This window comes from Balaenoptera borealis (assembly GCF_965194805.1).
Source record: "Balaenoptera borealis genome assembly, chromosome: 9".
Lineage (NCBI taxonomy): Eukaryota > Metazoa > Chordata > Mammalia > Artiodactyla > Balaenopteridae > Balaenoptera > Balaenoptera borealis.
In genome coordinates, this window is record NC_138873.1 from 25,313,303 (window position 1) to 25,323,987 (window position 10,685).

General features: G+C 39.5%; 1 protein-coding gene across 1 annotated transcript in view; it reads left to right on the plus strand.

The window, feature by feature from the left end:
* The window catches only part of NHSL1 (NHS like 1), a gene marked incomplete at its 5' end in the record, with an annotated part of 304,070 nt that overhangs the window by 17,903 nt on the left and 275,482 nt on the right, over positions 1-10,685 (plus strand). The gene's annotated exons all lie outside the window — the stretch shown is intronic.

The following is a 10,685-nucleotide window of genomic DNA, read 5'->3' on the forward strand; positions in this document are numbered from 1 at the left end:
AAAAAAAAGAGCCCCTTTCACATTTAAAAAGATTTTTGTGTGTTATTTTATGTAGTAAAAATATAACATGAGAGATATTTAACATTAGGTATCATTTGTTTTTAATAAACTGTTTTGATTCCATAAGTGGATCTGTTAAAAATGGGAAAAAAATCCAATTTTGATCATTTCTTATCATTCATCTGAGGGGACATTTTTGGCCACCTATTTTAATTTGGGCAGAAACTGTAACTACTGATTTTCTGATGGTATTACATTGAGATGTTATTACGTTAAAAAGCATTTAACTCCTGATGGTCATCGGTGAAGACACTGTAACGTTAAAAAGCACTCTGGGGTCAGTTTGCTTTGACAAAGGATAAAGATGAAACTCCTCAGCCCTTCTCATGGTGGTTCCCAGCCCCTGTGCTTTCCCCTTTTGTGAACCTTCCTTTACCCAAAGTATTCTATCCTTTGTACTCTGGTTCCATTTCATTTCTTACATTTTCCAGACTTTGTTCTTATTCCTTCTTTCATCTGGACCCCTCCCACTCCACTTTTAAAACTGTGCTTTAATGATCAGGATAGATCTGCCTTTTTCTTGAAGCTTTCACTGACTGTCCTCAGCTGCAGTGACTTTAACCTCCTGCCAAAATCCTATCATGTACCATTTCTTCACCTCACTTGGTCATTGTCATTTACTGGGCGCAGAACGCAGAATAATGGCCTCCCAACGATGTCCACATCCTAATCCCCAGGACCTACGAGTATGTTAGGTTACACGGTAAAGAAGAATTAAGATTGCAGGTGGAACTAAAGTTGTAAATCAGGAGATCTCAAAGTAGGCAGATTATCCTGGATTAGCCAGATGGGCCCGCTGTAATCATGAGTCCTTTAAAAGTGGAAGAGGCAGAAGAGGGAATGAGAAAGATGCAGTGTGAGGGCTCAGCCTGACATTGCTGGCTCTGAAGGATGCCATGAGCCAAGGAATGTGGGTGGCTTCTAGAAGCTGGAAAAGGCAAGGACACAGATACTCCTACAAGAGCGTCTAGGAGGATCGCAGCCCTGCTGACACCTTTATTTGAGTCCAGTAAGATCTGTTGCAGACTTCTGACCTCCCAGACTGTAAGATGATAAATCTGTATTGTTTAAACGACTAAGTTTGTGGTAATATGTTACAGCAACAATAGAAAACTAATTACTAGGATTACTTAGTTATCTTTTTAGGTATTTTGACATCATCCTCTTAAGTGATTTTAAGTTCTGAGAAGATGGGTACCAAGCTTCAAATATCTTTATAGGCCAACATTATAACAGGGTCTTGAGCCCAGTGTCATAATCTGATACTGAGAATTCAGGAAAGAGAGGGGAGAGTTAACCCACTAAGAAACCCTGTACTGATTTTTAGATGTCATATCTACACACACAGGCTTTTTCCACAGGACAATCATTCTCGGCTTTACTAGTTCTGATGGGGCCATAAGTATTTATGCTGGTATGAAACAGCTCTCCTGAACGAACTTAAAGGGGAGCATATAACTTGTGCAGCTTCCTAGTGAGTCATTTATTCAATGCACATGATGTGAAGGGCTTCAGATTGCTGTTTACAAAATGTACTTCCATAGCTTCACTGATGCTTGCGAAGCCAGTAGTTAATACTTACAGTGTGCTTGTTAAGAGCCAGGTACAGTTCTAAGTGCTTTCCATATATTGTATTATCTCATTTCACCTTACAACCCCATACGTGGGGCCGGTTATCACCCCCATTCTGAGGAAACTGAGAGACAGAGACCTTAAGTTGCCCAACTACATAGAGTTTGTAAGCAGTGGAGCAGTGATTCATCCCTAGGCAGCCAGTCTCCAGAACCCAAGCTTTGAATTTTAACTTGTGCAAACCCAGCAGTTTATCATAAAATCCTTCATACCTCAGGCCTGTGGTGTTTAGGTAAAAGTTCAAAAAAAATGTTTGTTATAGGTGGCTCCTTATTCATTTTTCCTACCTCTTTCCAGTCAGATTTGTTTCCGATCAGAATTTGGAAAATATACCCGGTTGGCATCTCTAACTTTTCTGAGTTATTAGCTCTTTTCAAAGTTCAGGTAGGAATAGCATAATTCACCCTATTTACATACAGGATTTACTCACTTGTCAACGTTTGGATTTGAAATTGAATTTGACATTTGGGTTCCCAAAGAATATGTTTTTATTCCATTTCTTTACACTGGATTCTTATCCATAACATAACATACATCAAAGTATAAACAGTGAATATATCTGGTTGGTGAAATTTTGGGTGATTGTTATGTTCTTTGACCTTTGTTTTCCAAATTATTTTCATGAATGTGAAACTTTTTATGATGAAAAATGCTATATAAATATTAAGTCACAAAACGGTTCATACTACATAGATTTTATGTGTTTTTCTTCTATGCTGTTTTTAAAATGTATTCCCATCTTACTGATGCTACTTCAGTGACATCATCCTATGAAGATATTATAATTTACTTTGCCGATATCTAATCACCTTTTTTTCACATTTCAGTTGTGAGAAACAATGCCACAGTAAACATCTTTGTAACTAAATATGCATGCACTTTCATTATTTCCTTAAGATACATTTCTAACTGTGAAAATGCTATGCCAAGGATTTGCAGGTTTTTAGAGCAAATTTTCGTGGAATTTTAAACGTATGCCAAATTTCCCTTCAGAAAATTTGTACCACCTTTCTCTTCCCCACTAGCAGTGTTTGAAAGGTTAGATTTCCCCCTCCCTTGACAATACTGGATATTTTACCTTGAATTGTTTGTGAGTTTAAATATTTCCTTTTTGTATATTTGTGAGTCATTTTTAATTGCCTAATTTGATTTTTTTTGTCCATTTAAAAAATCTGTCTATTTTCCTTATTGATTGATAAAAGCTTCTTATATATTAAAGATATTAGCTCTTTGCCTTATTTTTTTAATGATTATTTTCCCTAGCTTTTCTTTGCATTTTGTTCATGGTGGGGTTTTTCTGCTTGTTTGTTTGACCTTGAATCAGGGGGAAGAAACTGTACAGACTCCTTGGTTCATGGCACACCTTTATCACTGTTTCATTTAAGGCTCTTCTCATGTGTTAGCTATTATTTATTTTTTCTGTTTTCCATTATCCTTTGTCTCCAGTCTTATTGTTCTACCTACCCCTGGCCCTGGGCTCCTGCTCCAAAGTGTGATGTCATTAATATATGTCCTTGAATATGTATACATTGTTTAATTATATAGATAGAGAAATATATATAGTGTTATTTTATGTGCAACTGTTTTAAATTTTCCTAAATTATACTCTGCTATAGATCTTGCTGTGTCCCTTTTCATTTTCACTCAAGCTGTGATTTTAAGATGAATTCATGTTTTAGTATATGTAGCTTTAGTAGTCCATTGAATAAAACTACAGCATTTAACTTATCCCTTCTGATGATGAAGACATAGCTTGCTACCAGCTCCCATCTGTGCTAAACGGTGTTGGCTTGACTATCCCTGTGTATGCCAATAGACACCACTGGGTGAATGTCTTTAGGACAGTGTTCTCAACCATTTTTGTGCTGTGACCTCTGTAGCAGGCTGGTGAAACCAGTAGACTCATCTCAAAATATGTTTTTAAATGCGTAAGACAAAATACATGGGATTGCAAAAGGTGTGCTTCTTTGTTAATGAATTAAATATATGATAACTAATAACTAGCCATAAATAATAATGAAAAATGAAAACATGATTTCTGTTCATCCCAATGTCACAGATACTACCAACGTTAGTGTGGTTTGTTGTTTACATACCTAATCAAAGAAAACGCTAGATTTCTATATTTAGCATATATCAGCTCTTCCTTTGGGAGGATTTCCCTTTACCTGCATCTTTTTGGGCCATTCCTGTGTGGAGTTGTGTGTGTCCACATTCTGTTTTTGGCTCACACCAACATACTGAGTGAAACTGTCTGACGACCAAGCCTGCGTTTTATCTTCCTCCATCAGTTGGTTATAGGTGCAAAGTGAGGCATTGGTACAATAAAAGTAGGAGATATGGGAGCTTGGACTACCTGTTTATGTAATTTACTTGAGCCCTGGGGACATGCGGGACCTTATCCTGTGTATACCACTTACCTTTTATGATGGGTTACCGCTACACCCATCTGAATTTATGGTTTAGTTGATCTTCTAATCTCTAATTCATGATGGGTAGGTAGCTCTGGTCACACAGTCACTTGATGTCTCATGACAGGAAATCAGTCTCTACTGGGGCCTAACTGTACACCAGGAGCTGCTTTTCAAATGACAAGTAGTTCTCTGCTGCCAAAGACATGACTTTCCACCAGAATCCTAGGGTCTGGGTTGCAACTCTCCTATCGAGGTTCTCCAGTGATCCTTAACATCCTTAAATCCTTAAATATCAAGGATACTTCTAACATCATTGGTTCTCGGTTAGCATATGATTTGAGTGGCTTAAAATTGCAGATGCATGTTCTCTTTCTCCAGGCCCCACTGACTGGCAGCCCTCTGAACTGCTTGATAAATGGGTTGGGGCAGTATTCCCAAGTTTAGTATATACTGCCTCCAAAATCTAAAGAGGCCCCCCAACCCCTGTGCCCCTTGGTGGTGGTGGTACAAGGACAACAACTTGTCCTGTTCCTTAGGTGGTCTGTCTGTGACATCCCAGGCTACTGGCCCTCTGAAAGTTTCACTGAAGTAGCAGGCCTGTGAATCTTGGTAGTGTTTATCTCTCACCCTCTGGCATGCAGGGTTCTTACTACGGCATCCAGAGTACTTGTCACTTTCTATTCACCAAGTCTACTTAGCATGATGTCATAGTGGACCAGCTTGATTTTCCGGAGAATATCAAGATGATCAAGAATTTTGAGGACAGTATTATGAAGAAAGCAGAAGAGTTTAAAAGCCCTGAGTCAGGACAGTAAAATATACTGCTGTCCTCATGTAAAGGCAGATTTTTTGGATCCTCTTTATTGTGGGGCAAGAACTATATACTGTATGCCAGAGCTTGTGTTGATCATTTCTATTAAACATACTACATCCAGCTTATCAGTTTCAGTTGGAGCTAGCAAGTGGTTAAGTTTAAAATATCACCATTAAGCCACATGATCTATCTGGTTTTTGCAGTGGTCATACAGGTGAATTAAACAGGGAAACCAACACACTGCATCCTCTAAATATTTGAGAGCTGTGTGAATTCTTGAAATACCTCTTGGGATGTGTTTGGTTTACTATCTTGGCACTTAGACTGACTATAGTGGGGGGACATTTTCAAGGATGTCTTTATAGCCCTTCTTACCATGATAATTTTTACATAGTAGTTCACAGAATGTGAAAGTTCTGCCAAATGATAAGTATGTCCATTCAAATTTCACACCTGGGAACTAGGGAAATAACCACAGAATAGATTATTTCCTATCTTTAGGATTCTATTCTATTCTGCAGAGTTTTGGGGGTCACAGTAACAATGGACTAGTGCCAGGCATCAAAGATATCACCTGGCATCCATAAGTCCTTACTCTACCCAGAGGTCTATGATGGCATCTTGGGTTTGATTGTTTCAGTGTCAGTTCAGGCCCTATTATGTAACAGTCCTCAAAAAAGTCTAGGAAGAGGGACTTCCCTGATGGTCCAGTGGTTGAGACTTCACCTTCCAATGCAGGGGTTGTGGATTCAATCCCTGGTCGGGGAGCTAAGATCCCACATGCCTCACGGCCAAAAAAACCAAAACATAAAACAGAAGCAATACTGTAACAAATTCAGTAAAGACTTTTTTAAAAAATGGTCCACATCAAAAAAATCTATTAAAAAAAAAGTCTAGGAAGATTCTTTTCTCCAGTGTAAAGTTTCTGTTTTAAATGGCTGCAAGAGGTTTTAAAGAAAGATTGGAAGAATTTTTTTGGTGCAGACTTGAGGAGGTATTATAAAGTCCTTCCTCAAGGAGACCCATACCCGCCTTTAATCATGGGATCTGGTCTATGAACTGGCTTAAAACTCAATGAGAGACCACAATATTTTTCTATTTTGCAGCTGATGTCAGTCTTCTCAGCAGTTATTTTGTTTTTCATTTTCCAAGGCAAATAAGTAAAGCCTTGATTGGGTATCCATCCCTCTGTCTTGCTCCTAGCAAGGTCATAATCTGTAACCATTACCACAGCTTTCTGTAAAGACACTGTGTTTGCCATTCCAGCCTTGCTGTCAATTACGGTAGTTATGTCCATATTGACTCTGTCAGGTGCCATTCCTAGGCCTCTGCCGTTCTAGAATCTTATCACCTCTATTAAACGCTGGTTTCAAGGCAGCAGCTCTTCAACACATAGAGGAAATGTGTCATTGAGTTTCTCGAAGATCCCAATTCAAACTGCTTGATGCATTTCTCATTCCCTTAGTGAAGCCAGTGTCCTCTAGGGCTTCCCGGGGAATATGGTCAGACAGTGCGTTCTCAGATCATATGTAAGAAGTGTGATAAATCTATCTTAACATTTTCACCTCCCTGACCTTTATGACCCCTTAATATTCTGCCAAAGTAGTTCTGGCATCTCAACCTTGCTTACAGTAAGACATCTAGATGGCCACACTTCAAGAGCCCATCTCAGCAGCATGTTAGGATAACTACAGATATCCTTCCTAGGAGGCGTAACCCCAGGTCATAGGAGAGGGCTCCAGTGTCAGCAAGTTCTCCACTGTGCAGATTTATATTCTTTGCCCCTTACCACTACCCCGATCGATTGAGCACTCTCGGTATACACTCCCACACGTGCTCTTTCACTTCTTGCCAGCATTTATTATTCTGGTCCTGTGATTGTTTTGATTGTATAAGCTATTTCCTCCCAGAGTGGGAAATGTTTTTGCCCAGTAAACCCTTGTTATTCCTGAGGCGGTGAAGGTTGTAGTGGCATCTCTTAAACAGAAAAAACATTGTCTTACAAAGCGACTGACTCAGGTGAGGATTTTGTAAGGCTTCCAGCCATTGTGAATTTCTCTCTCTAGTAAGGGGGAAAGGATTGGTGCTTCTGGCAGAAGCTTCATGGACATTTGGGGATTCAAGATATTCTGATGTATCCACCCAAATGTCACTATCCCGGATGTCATGATACAGCTTTCCCTAGCAGGGCCCTGACTTTGGCACGGAAGACTTTGTGAGGTTGTGTCTTCACTCTCCTTTGCAGTTTTGCCACTCTTACAGTTAGGTCTGAGGCCTAATTTTTTAAGCATATATTGCCCTACAGCTATAGGAAATGAGGGTCATTTTATTTATTTTTCCCCTTTCTCTTTTTATTTCCTTTTTTTATAAAGGTATAATTTACATATAGCAAAGTAAATACATGTTAAATGTAGAGCTTAGTATATGCTTACATTTGTATACATGCTTATAACTGCTACCCAATCGACATACAAACCATTTCCAACACTCCAGAAGGCTTCTTCATATCCCCACCCAATCAACATTTTCCCCAGAAAGGCATCACTATTTGATTTCTTTCATCATAAATGCATTTTTCCTGGGAATTCCCTGGTGGTCCAGTGGTTGGGACTCTGCGCTTCCACTGCCATGGGCCCGGGTTCGATCCCTGGTTGGGGAACTAAGATCCCGCAAGCTGTGCAGCATGGCCAAAAAAAAAAGCATTTTTCCTATTCTTTTTAGAATAATTTTTTTTAAATAAATTTATTTATTTATTTTTGGCTGTGTTGGGTCTTCGTTGCTGCGCGCAGGCTTTCTGTAATTGCGGTGAGCAGGGGCTGCTCTTTGTTGTGGTGCACGGGCTTCTCATTGCGGTGGCTTCTCTTGTTGTGGAGCACGGGCTCTAGGTGTGCGGGCTTCAGTAGTTGTGGCTCGCGGGCTCTAGAGCGCAGGCTCAGTAGTTGTGGCGCACGGGCATAGTTGCTCCGCGGCATGTGGGATCTTCCCGGACCATGTCCGCTGCATTGGCAGGCGGACTCTCAACCACTGCGCCACCAGGGAAGCCCTTTCCTATTCTTTAACTTTGTAAAAATGGGTTCGTGGTTTGTACTCTTGCTCATCATTATGTCTGTGAACATATTTTGTTGTCGTGTGAAGCAGTAGCTCTTGTTCATTGCTGTTTGGCATTCCATCGTTACCATAGTTCATTCATCCGTTCCCCTATTAATGGACATTTGGGTTATTTCCAGTTTGTGCTATTATGATAAAACTGCTATGCACATTCTTTCATGTGACTCATGGTGAACATAAACACTTATTTCTTTGGAAAGTAGGATTTTCCCAGAGTAGAATTGCTCAGTTATTGACCATATGTACATATAACTTTAGTTAAATACTGCCAAGCAGTTTCCCAAAGTTGTTGTACTGATTTAAACTCCCCTACCAGCAACAAATTCCATTTGCTCCACATCCTCAGCAGGTATTTACGTTGTCCTGACAGTTCTTTTCATTTAAGTCATTCTTGTGGGAGTGTAGTAGTATCAAATTATAGGTTTAATGTGCATTTCCTTGATGAATAGTGAAATTAAATCATCTTTCCATATGCATTTTACCATTGTTTATCCTCCTTGTGAAAAGGGTTTTGGAGGCAGTTCTTTTTTTTTTTTGTAATTGAAGTATAGTTGATTTACAATGTTGTGTTAGTTTCTGTAGTTTCTGGTGTACAGCAGAGTGATTTGGTTATACATAAATATACATATTCCTTTTCATACTCTTTTCCATTATGGCTTATTATAGGATATTTAATCTAATTCCCTGTACTATAGAGCAGGACCTTGTTGTTTATCTATTTTATATGTAGTAGTTTGTATCTGCTAATCCCAAACTCCTAATTTATGCCTTCCCCCACCCGCCTTCCCCTGTGGTAACCAAAAGTTTATTTTCTATGTCTGTGAGTCTGTTTCCGTTTTGTACATAAGTTCATTTGTGTCATATTTCAGATTCCACATATAAATGATATCATGTGGTGTTTGTCTTTCTCTTTCTGACTTTTTAAATTTAGCATGATAATCTCTAGGTCCATCCATGTTGCTGCAAATGGCATTATTTCATTCTTTTTTATGGCTGAGTGGTATTCCACTGTGTATATACCACATGGAGGCAGTTTTCAAAAATCCAGCTATATGAGTTTCTTTTTTTCTTATTGATTTGTAAGAATTCTTTTTGTGTTCTGAATCTAAGTACTTCGTTGGACACATGCTCCAAGTCCTTGGCTTGCCTTTTAACTCTCTTAATGGTGTCTTTTGATGAACAGAAGTTCTTAATTTTAATGAAGTCCAATTTATCTATCTTTAATTTTTTTTTTTTAAATTTATTTATTTATTTTTGGCTGTGTTCGGTCTTCGTTGCTGTGCGTGGGCTTTCTCTAGTTGCGGCGAGCGGGGGCTACTCTTCGGTGCGATGCATGGGCTTCTCATCGCGGTGGCTTCTCTTGTTGTGGAGCATGGGCTCTAGTCATGCGGCCTTCAGTAGTTGTGGCACACGGATTCAGTAGTTGTGGCTCGTGGGCTCTAGAGCGAAGGCTCAGTAGTTGTGGCGCACAGGCTTAGTTGCTCCGCGGCATGTGGGATCTTCCCGGACAAGGAATCGAACCCGTGTACCCTACATTGGCAGGTGGATTCTTAACCACTGCACCACCAGGGAAGTCCTATCTATCTTTTCTTATAGTTAGTGCTGTGTATGTTCTGTTTAACCCCAAGGTCATGAATATGTTCTCTATTTTCTTCTAAAAGCTTTATTGTTTTTTTTTTAATTTTTAAAATTTTTATTGGAGTATAGTTGTTTTACAATGTTGTATTAGTTTCAGGTGTACAGCAAAGTGAATCAGTTATACATATACATATATCCACTATTTTTTTAGATTCATTTCCCATATAGGTCATTAAAGAGTATTGGGTTGAGTTCCCTGCACTTAAAAGCTTTATTGTTTTAATATTTACATTTAGGTCCATGATCTACCTAGAATTACTTTGGGGATATGGTGTGAAGTAGAGGTCAAAGTTCACTTTTTCCATATGGATATCCAGTGGATCCAGAACCAATTATGGAAAAGACACTGACAAGAACCAATTATGGAAAAGACACTGACATGGAAGACTTTTTTTTTTTTTTTTTTTTTTTTTTATGGCTGTGTTGGGTCTTCGTTTCTGTGCGAGGGCTTTCTCTAGTTGTGGTAAGCGGGGTCCACTCTTCATCACGGTGCGCAGGCCTCTCACTATCGCGGCCTCTCTTGTTGTGGAGCACAGGCTCCAGACGCGCAGGCTCAGTAATTGTGGCTCATGGGCCCAGCTGCTCCGCGGCATGTGGGATCTTCCCAGACCAGGGCTTGAACCCGTGTCCCCTGCATTGGCAGGCAGATTCTCAACCACTGCGCCACCAGGGAAGCCCTGGAAGACTTTTTATTTTTATAGTGGGCTTTGCGTTATAGTTGAATGACATGAATATGTTTTCTTTTATCAAGACTTTAAAAGCAGTTAACAGAAGCCAAACCATTCTATAATTCTTGTAATTACTATTGCCATCTGTTCCAGTCCCAAATTACCACATAACCGTGCTATGCCTTCTACTGCCACCACATTCCAGTCCAACATGGGCGATTGCGATTTGCGAAGCCATTGTTATCAGAGATTATAACCATCTCACATACTACCAACAATGGGGTTCTTTTTGCTGCATGACCAGTGGGTGATCCAGGTTTAGAATCCTGTCTTTTTTTAAAAATAAATTTA